The following is a 10,385-nucleotide window of genomic DNA, read 5'->3' as shown; positions in this document are numbered from 1 at the left end:
CACCAGTAAATGGAATACACCAGCCGTGAAAAAAAGAGTGTTCTCTTGTATGTATTTTTTATTACCCTGTGTCACAGTATCGCTCCATCTCATTTTCACTAAAAGCTTGTTGCATTATACAGGTCTGTCACTACTTGTGCTAAAGTAAACACATTTTTGATGCTTTTTATTAAATCAAAACTCCTTGAATTATGACACCAAGATATAGTTAACTTGACTTGACATGAAGCCGTTTTTTTCTTTACTATTCATTTTTATATCACCACAAAGAATCATCATATTTTGCATCAGCGAATGATCAATACAGATGTGATGGTGCAACCTGGCATCATCACATCTTCATGGAGAACTGACCTAAGAGCCATTGTTGGCTGTTTGAAAGTAAAAACTATAAAGAGCAACTTCTGTCTCTGCAGCTTTGCTCTCATGCCTCACAATGAATTGGGGATTTGAGAGGCAGAAAGGCTGTTAACCCAATTTGTATCGCTCAACCAAGTGAGGTCTGTTGTGTTCTTTTTTTTTTCTTTTTTCCCCAAAAGCAAGAGTCATTGAGTTTTTGGTTTGGCATTGACACATGTTGTTGCTCATTGTTCTTTGTTCCTCTACAGAATTCAGTGGTTATTTCTGAAAGACCTCCATGAGGAGAATAGCACCTCAGTCTTTTGAATAGCTTATGGCAATGGAAATATGCATTTATGAGGTCCTGAGATTTCCACTGTTTGATCCATAATTAAAAATTCTACCTCGGGCATTCCCTCAAACGACTTTTGCTGAGGTGCTATCTGTGGCGTTTATTATCCACAGGGCAAACCTTTGGCAAGACAGCGAGAGGAAGCTACATTGCACAGGGAGCAATCGTTTCTTGCAAGGTAGTGTTTTCTAGTTTTTTTTTATCCTGATATGCATTTACTGGAGTGATATCAAGGAAATATGTTCAGATTGACCTCATTTCTGAAATATCCTCTGTAAATAATAACCTCATCTTTACAGACTGCTCACCAAGAACAAGATCACCACGATAGCCCGGAGCTCTTGGATGTCACCAATACAACGACAAAAAGATATACATAAAACAAAGATTAAAAACAGTGATGGGGCAACAGATAACACAAATATGCCCCCAAGAAGACAACAATTAAGTCCATGTCACAGACAGACGGAGATCAGGAAGTGGAAGCAGACCAACAGTTGAACAAGAAGCAGGAACATACCACAGGAGGGTGGGGTGCTAATGCAGCATGTAGAGGTACTTGGCGGCTCATGCAAGCACAAAACAAACTAGATAAATTGTCAACATAATCCCACATTAAATGTCCCAAGTGTATGAAAAAAAGAAAAAGGATGGAATAATGTCCTAATAACTGAAAGACATGATGGTAACAGCTGCTATTTTCTCTGCTAGAAGAAATGATCAAAAAAGTAGGAGACAAAGAAGAGTTTGTTGTGCTGTCGGCCCGATGGATAGGAATGCCAAGAAACCGCAACCAATTCTGGTTACTTTCCAAGAAAAACAATGAGGTTGGATGACCAGACAAGGTGCATTATTATATCAAGACTACACACAAAAATTGAAGAAAGGTTGAAGAGGCAACCTTGAAGACGTTCCTGGAATTTAAGGATGGAATACACATTACTTTTCCCACAGACTGCAAAAAGAGTAAGAAAAAAAAGAGCTCTAAAGTCACCCAACACTGTCCTCACCCTGCAGAAGCCATGGATTTAAGGACTCAACTGCTGGAAAGTTGACGTCAGCTGTCGAGGTGATTGAAATAAGCGCATATATTTGAGGTTTTGTCTTCATAATGCACAAGTTTTAAGTGACCTATGAGTGATTGTGCCTTAAACCGTTCCATTCTACGACAATAAATGGCTGAAAGCGTAGAACTTCAATTCCAATATCATGTTAAAAATGTACTTACTTCACGTTCAATTAGAGGTTCTAGGTGCTTTCATCGGAAGGCGCATGTATCATCAGAGGGAAGACTGCTGCAAAGGAGCTGTGGTTAAACAGGACTGTGAAACATCCAACTCTGATAAAGCGCTCCCATTTGGATGAATCAATATTAATACAGGCGCGCCACAGATTATTTCAAATGGCTAGAATGCTTTGTACTATCGCACTACTCTAGTTTGGAATCAGCTAAATACACCAGATTAGACTCCACTGACTTTATTCTTCCGATTAGAGACACAACTTAACATTTCATGAATCGCATCCTTCTGTATCGCATCCATGAGATAAGATGTGAAAATACATCAGTAGTTTGAAGTTGACAGAACCATTAGTTGTTTTATTTATTTTTAAATAAAATAACATTCCATTTAGCTTCTGTTAGTTTTCTGTTGATCATTTGCTTTCACCGAAAATGTGATAAGACAAAAGGGAAATTATTTTATCAAGTGAGACATCTTGCTGTCAGTGTGCTGTGACTGGCTTGTTGTGTGACGGAGGCTTCTTCTTCTTCTGCTATTGTTTTTTTCTCTCTCTCTTCTGAGACCTTAATGGGTGACAATGTCAATCCTCCATGAAATGAGTCTCAGCACAACAGACGACCACCTCCAAAAGTGGTGAGACTCAAACAAGATTTTTGACGAAAAATTCATAACAATCATCGTCATTTGTTGCTTGACACAGTGAATGCTTTTTAGAGCTAAGTCATTTATGTGGACTCATTTTCCTAAATGTCAATAACTGTAAGAATACAGTCACACCTCTTTCCCTAGAGATTGCTCAACAGATGATTCACCTTCGGCGTTCTATATAAAGAAGCCTGAGTTCTCTCTTTCTCTTGACCTTTGATCTAATCCCCCCACCACTACTTGCTCACCTGTAAAATGATCTCATGATATCAAGGACAGGACTTGAAAAATAACATTTGTGAGGTTACTGAATGAAAGTATGGCGCTTTGGAAACTGCAAGGCATCCATTTAACCTCCCGCATAGATGGAAGCACAAAGTCAAGGTCTTGGACTTATTGTTGATGAAGTGAGAATAAGAATTCAAAATATTCTGTATTTTATCGTCTTGGCATCGATGTACTATGTCGAGCTTCTTTGAATTTTAATAATATTTACCAATTAAACATAGGAAAATAAAGTGTGAATGTGTTGGTTCAAGGTTGGTCCACAAACCTGATGCCTGCAATACACGTTTTCAACCCAGTTCCTATTAACCAATAACTGGATGAACTCCTCCACATTGAGAGGAACCAGCTGAGGTGGCTCAGAGCTGGACGCCTCCCTGAGGAGGTGTTCTGGGCATGTCCTACCGGGAGGAGACCCCGGGGAAGACCCAGGACTCGCTGGAGAGATGATGTCTCCGGTCTGGCCTGGGAACGCCTCGGGATCCCCCGGGAAGAGCTGGAGGAGGTTTGTGCGGATCGGGAAGTTTGGGCTTCCTTGCTCCGAATGCTGCCTCCGCGACCCGACCCCGATAAGCCGCAGAAGAAGGTGAAGGTGGATGAAATTTATGAATTGTGATTCAAGCTGAGGTCAATATTGAAATTACGGGGTTGCAAAAACACAACAGTGGTCAAGATTAAGCCACAATAACTTTGTGTCACAGGAAGCAAGATGTGCAGGAAGGGCATTTCAATTTAAACTTGCATGTCTGTCTGCATGTCTTCCTGTTTGGGTCATCGTCCCATCAAAGCAGTAGAAAACATGTATCAATCACATCCAGGTCGTGAGTTGGTGTCTCTCATTTGGACCCTTGTGTCATGAAGTCGGCATAGTTGTTGTCTTGCTGGAAGCACTATAGTCACTCCCTCTGTAGGTTGACCGAGTCGTCTTCGGGGGTGGATTTTCGCGGATGCCTCTTCTCATCGAGCTGTAAATGAATCGGAGAAGATCAATCCAACGGGGAATGTTCATCATGCCATTAAAATCTTTTCGTGAACTGATGCTGAACTCTTTATCGGCGAGAGGGGGGGCATTTAATTGCGTGCCGTAGTTGCTTTGAATAAAAGAAGTGGCAAAGTGAGAGCCGTCCTCATTCACAATCTCACTCATGCAAAACAAATAACCCCGCTGATAGTAGCCAGCCATTTTAAAGTTTGTCGTGACAACGCTGCTGCATGCTAAGTGACTCACACCAGGTGATTGTGTATCAGAGAATTGAGACAATTCAATGCCCTTCAAAAACAAATCTTTGTCTCTTCATGGGTGTTTTGTACAGACTGGGCCATTGTGAGTTGTAAACATTTTATCGCAACATGCAAAAGTACATCTCACTTTATCCAAAATAGAGAAAATAGAAAGTGGAGATTCTACTGCAGGTAGGTGATTCTTTCCAAATTTAAGAAATTTTAGACACTATAAACAGATTTATGCCGTGTTCAGTACTCAGTTTGGTCTCTGACCCGGATCTGGTCTCATGATCTCTTGGACTTGGCTTTGACTCCATCTCAGGTTAGATGGTCTCGAGTGTGACAAGTGAAATCTGAAATCACTAAATTTCTAATGTTACTAGGAGACAACTCTCCTCCATGACCACCATAGGGCGCTGTGTTCTGAATCTGACTGGTGATACTGAGAACTGGGACATGTGCCAGTTCGTAATATACGGTAGTAAGTATACAGAGTGAGTTTTAATAGAATGTCTGACACCAAAATGTAATGAATGCGTTCAACTCATCGATACGAATGATCGCAAAAACAAACTGGGAGTCTATTTGTATCAATAGCCATCAAGCTAACGCATTCTGAGATGGCATGACGTCATGTCACGTTCCAACTAGATCTTAGTGTGTTGAGATTATTATTATTATTATTATTAGGAGTAGTAGTAGTAGCAGTACTAGAAGTAGGAGGAGAAGGAGGAGGAGGAGTAGTGTTACCACACACATACAGTATGTGTGTTCATGTTTATCTTCAACTCACAAGTGTGCCGTGCTTTAACATCATTTTTATTTATTTATTTATTTGTCATTTTGTTTGACAATGTGAATCAATGGTTTAAATAACCAGTTTCCAAAGATTTCCTTAAGCTACAAAATGTTTTTAAAAATATCAAATTTATATGACGATCATTATCACAATTATTATTACCAACAACAACATCCAAAATCCCACTGGCTTGTGCTGCACTACATTGTTATGCCTTCACAACATATGAGCAAAACTGCTTTCTAGTTAGAAGTCACTTTGGCCCAAAATTGGGACATCGATATACATTGCTGTTCCCAGTTTTATTCCCATTGTGGTTACATGGGTTGGCAGCACAACATCATTAGAGGTTTGGGCGAGTTAACATTTTGCACGTCTTGGTTGCAACATTTCATGAGCAGCAAATGTTTCGAAAGAGGTTTGCTCCTCCACAGAAGGCAATGCAGTGACCGCCTGAAGTGAACCAAGACATTTAACACGTCTTCACTTCTTCAGATCAGAAATTAAATTAGTAGGACAAGGGTTTACCATTTATCTCGCTCAAAATGATTATTCACGATTCTCACATGAAAATGCAAAAATATTTAGTGTCCAGTTCCATTCTGTCTCCTTGCGTCTTTTGCATGAATGTCATGCATTATTCAGAGGAATTACTGAAAAGCTTGGCCAACTGTCAGAAAAATGCAAGTTAACTAAGAAACCACGCAGATGGATTTTCATTGTAGTACAAAGGGCTTTTGAAGTCATGAAGACACAATAAGGTGTGATTGGTTCAGTCACTCGACGCGAACACAAAACAGTGCGAACAGGATTCGTGATGGCGCTGCTGTTGAATTATCAAGCAACGGTGGAGTCTGTGACAACAGCGACCTGAAATCAGCAGACAGGTTCATGGCAGTGTAATTAGCTGGATATCAGATCTATCCCGCGATGAGGAGGCAAAAAGGCAACAAAGACGAGCTCTTTTTAAGATAAAAACCGTTCCACTGTAACAGTTCAGATCAATATGTAATTATCACCGAGAAGAGAATCACCTTTCCGAACAATCTTCTTCACTCTCCCTCTATAAAGCTCTCTGCGTGAAGTTGGACAAAAAGTTGACCTGCTAGAAACAGAGAGCAGCCTCTTTTGTGCAGACGGATTCAATAAATTAGAAGTTACAAAAGCAATTCGTCTTAGGACTTTCTGGAAGAGATAGTTGCAGTGGAGTCAATTTGAACCACCGACACAATTTCCGCTGTATTTACTGTTTATACTATTCACAAACCAGGACCACATTCAAAATAACTTTCTATAGTCATCTATTTATTCTTCAACTCCTTTTGGGATAAAAAATAAAATAAAATAAAATAAATAAATAAAATAAAAATTTTAATTAATGTATTTGCAGTTCCAAAGCTAGTTATTATTATTATTCATATTATTTTATTTATTTATTTTAACACTGAGTAACAACTAAACTTTGTCTGATAAGGAAGTTTTCTTTTTGTTTTTATTTTTTTAAAAGAATGCCCTTGTTTTTAGACAAGTTTTATGATCAGCGCTGCTGTTTATAACAATGCTTTTACAATGACAATATGAGAGATTTTTCCCTTTGTCCCTTGGTTCACCCGACCCAGACAAAATCAGTCCATTGAATGGACGTTTTTTTTTTTTATGGTCCCCCCATTCAAATAGGCCAGTAGGCTCTTACTGTGCATTCACTTAGCATGTCCTGATATTTGAAATATGTTTATCCACCATTTAGTTAACAGGAAGACAGAATCATCGGTGTGATTGAAGAACAGTCACTGTAAGAACGTTCTCACGCTGTGAAGAGAAAAATATCAAAAGCGATTCTCTGTCAAAGTTGGCAAGCCGACACCATGCTGAGAATGGTGGTGACTTCTCCGGCAAATAGCTCCCAAACATTGGGTGAGACCAGCTCTTAAGTGAAAGCCACGTTCATCGGAGACCCAGTTCCTGTTAAGACGACACAACGTGTCCTTTTAAGTATTCGTCTAAGCGCACATTGCATGTGACTGCAAATTGTCAGAGCAGCCACAGGACTTGGAACATCATGACAGCACGGCACCGCACCTTGCTTCCAGAAAAAACAGCTGCTCCATGGTGATTGTGGCCCGTCACTGGGGACTGAACACTACCCACAGGTACTTTGTTTATAGCCATTCCAAGCGGCCCTGTCCCAACTGACACTCTGTATGAACTGTATTTATTAACATTTTCTTGTCAACAAAGAAAACAAAATGAAAAGAGCGAGGAAGGATGGACTTGCTGAAGTGGATTGTTTTTAAACCTATGGGTTCAGAGGGATTCTAAAATGTAGCAGCGTTACATAAACCCATTATTTACACTGTTTGGCATGAATACATAATGAGGGCGCAGTTCTAGATTTGTCTCTGAGGCCTGATGATTTTGTGAGACGTGGTAAACCCACTTAATTAATCTCCTGACTCATCAAATATGCGATCGAGGCAACCATGATGTTATGCGAATCACTGAGCAGTTGGTTTGAGCCTACTCAAGGCTGTGAAAACTGGCGGTTGGAAAGGAACTTTGAGCCAAACAATATGAGCTGGATAGCTTTGTTTTAATCCCTGCTCGACCCATTGCGTTCAACGCTGGTGAGCTAAAGGCAATTTCCCTTTATCACAGCTACGTGATAAAGGTCTCAAGAGGATGACTGACGTATTCCTGGGTGCTGGGAGGCCGATCCCAGCTGCACAGGTCTGAGCTTAGGAAAGTCCGAAGCACAATACATGTGTTGCTGGTTATAAAAATTAAATAAATATCAAGCATTGAAATAAGGGCTGACACTTATGTAGGTATGGTGTTTTTATTGGAAAAGTGATGAAGATCTGGCAACAGTTCTACTGACACAATGATGTGTTTCTGTTGTGTGTTCACCGTTGGTATTACTCACCGAACATTGAGGATCTTACGTAAGACGTATGTCCACAATTTGGTAAGATCAGAAATGAATTCACAACAGAGCTAATTCCATACACTCATGTAGGCTATGAATTATACTGCATGTCTTAGTCTGTAACTTTATTCATTCAAGTAATGCCTTTAAAACAGACATGGGAGTGAAACGTTTGGCACTTATGTGGCCCTCATGAGATCAGAGCAAAACTGCATAAGCATTGTTTCTTTTTCCCTGAATAACTACTGCTAAGAGTGAGTCATTTTTTTTGTATATTCTGTATGCTTTTCCCCATTTTTTTTTCTCCATAGATAATCTTGTATTTTAAATTAAATTATTTTAGTGACTATTATTTCTGGCCGACCCAAATAAGTGAATAAGACACATTTCTTGTCTTTTCTTTTCTTTCTTTCTTTCTCTTTTTTTTTTGTTACCCATGTCTTTGTTATCAGGATGTGTCCTACAAAAAATAAAATAAAATAAAATTTAAAAAAATCCTCCATTATGTGAGATGTAAAATGAGAACTTTTAAAGAAAATGAAACAATATCTAATCATTATTTTATATATTGCATTTGAACCATTTTATATCATGATTTAAAATAATTATTTTTCTTATCTGCTTATTTTAGATTTTATATTATAACAGTCATATTTAAGACTCTTTGTGTAAATCCTTATGTTGGCTAACTATTGCTTAAATGCAGCTTTTTTTTTTTTTTTTCAGGGTGGCATGGCAGATTTGGAAATTTTTTTAAGGGTCTGACTATTGTTGTTTCCTCCTGACCTGAACCTATGAAGCGTAAATATTTTAGAGTCTCCCTCTAAAAAACAGAGTTCTTTTGTGACACAATCTTGCTGCAGTCAAATCAGGTTCCTGCTGACTTGAAGCTATAAATAATAAAAACAGATTTTCTGTTTGGCAAAGACAGACGGGGTCTCCCCATCTCTTTTACATTTTCGTTCACTCAAATCATTCAGTCATTCATTTCCTAAGAGGAATTCCTGACATATTTTTTTTCTTTTTTCTTTATTTATTTTTTTTCTTAAAGGAGAATAATATTTTTGTGTGACTTTGCTTGTGTTGCTACAGTTCTCATATGATCCCAATAACTGAAGTAAAATGTCAGATGAAAAGTGAAAGGTAGGTATATGGTGACTTGTTGTTATAGCATAGTAAAGTTGCACTAGTGCTGGAGCAAAAATGCTCAGGCCAGGAACCATAGGAACAGAGCCGTTGAATAAACGGGGTGTGGGAGGAATGGCGACCAGGCAGAACATGGAAGAAGGAATCCATCAGTGATCAGAAATGAGCAGTACAAAAGGAACAAAAAGAACGGTCAAGCAGTGAATTTATGACGGCCTTACTTTCATAATATTTATAGATGCATTTTTAAGGAGCTTTCATTAAGCCGTGTTTTATGGATCTAATATTGTCTCTGAAGTACTGAGTGTGCTTAATCTACTTTTCCAGGCCAAAGCAGTCTTCGGCTTCTTTGGACTCTGCAACTAGGCCATCAGGGAGTCCACCAGGGGCTTGAAAAATCTAGACACATGGACACTCGCGCACACACACACACACACACCCCTGCACACACAAGTAGTTGTTTTGTTGGTGCACCTGGGGGATAGCCTTAGCCACGAGACACAAGCGACCAAATCCACTGACTGATCCAGTGCCCAGACTCTGTGGCCCTTTCTAGCCACTACACAATGTTTTAACCTTCACTTGCTGCAGTAAGAGCAGGACTTCACACTGCGTGGGGTTTAGGGAGCTTTCAGATAAGATCTCTGCTGCCTGTCCAGAACTGACTCCACGCAATACCGCAATGTTTTGGAAGCTACTGATCAGACACAACTTGAAATGCTTTTCCGTTTAAAGGCTTAACAACAGCCAATCTGTGCGACCGGTACAATAATCTAGGGCACAGAAGCGTGCACACAGCACATTTGTGACAAGTCGTAGCACCGTCACAGCAAACGTGTCCTCGGCAGTGTCGCTATAGAAACACACTAGCAATAATGTTTGATCGCTTCAGCTGCCGTCTCAGGGCAAAACGGTTTGATTTCAATTCAGTATTCTCCGTTTCTTAGTTAATGCCTTATTTTCCCATTGGATTTTGGGTTGAGCTTTTTATTCTTTATTTGCCTTTTTGTCAGATAAATCGACATGAGAACACATAGGTGCTGGTGCGGCGTGTCATATATTCACTCACCTAGTGAACAGTACATGCTGGTACCCTGGAAATATATTCTTATATTTCCAATGTGCTCTTGTTTGCCAACACGTGACTAAGACAACGTTACTAAAGTGAGTGTTCATTTTATCTCAGAATGACTTGTGACTTGGCAGTGAGAACGGGCAATAAATGAGTACCTATTGAGAACATATTGAGGCGTCGGCACTCCAGTTAAAAACCCTATCTATCTATCTTGCAAAACCTATGATGATGATAGTTATTGATGATGCTTTTGATGGGTCGGTTTGTTCGGATTTCGAAAAGACGTTCCCATTGACATCTATTACTTGCGGTTAAAACTAAGGACCTAAAACCTAGGACAAGCTGGAGAG

This window comes from Synchiropus splendidus, chromosome 1 (assembly GCF_027744825.2).
Source record: "Synchiropus splendidus isolate RoL2022-P1 chromosome 1, RoL_Sspl_1.0, whole genome shotgun sequence".
NCBI classification, from domain to species: Eukaryota; Metazoa; Chordata; class Actinopteri; order Syngnathiformes; family Callionymidae; genus Synchiropus; species Synchiropus splendidus.
This window is presented reverse-complemented; position numbering follows the sequence as displayed.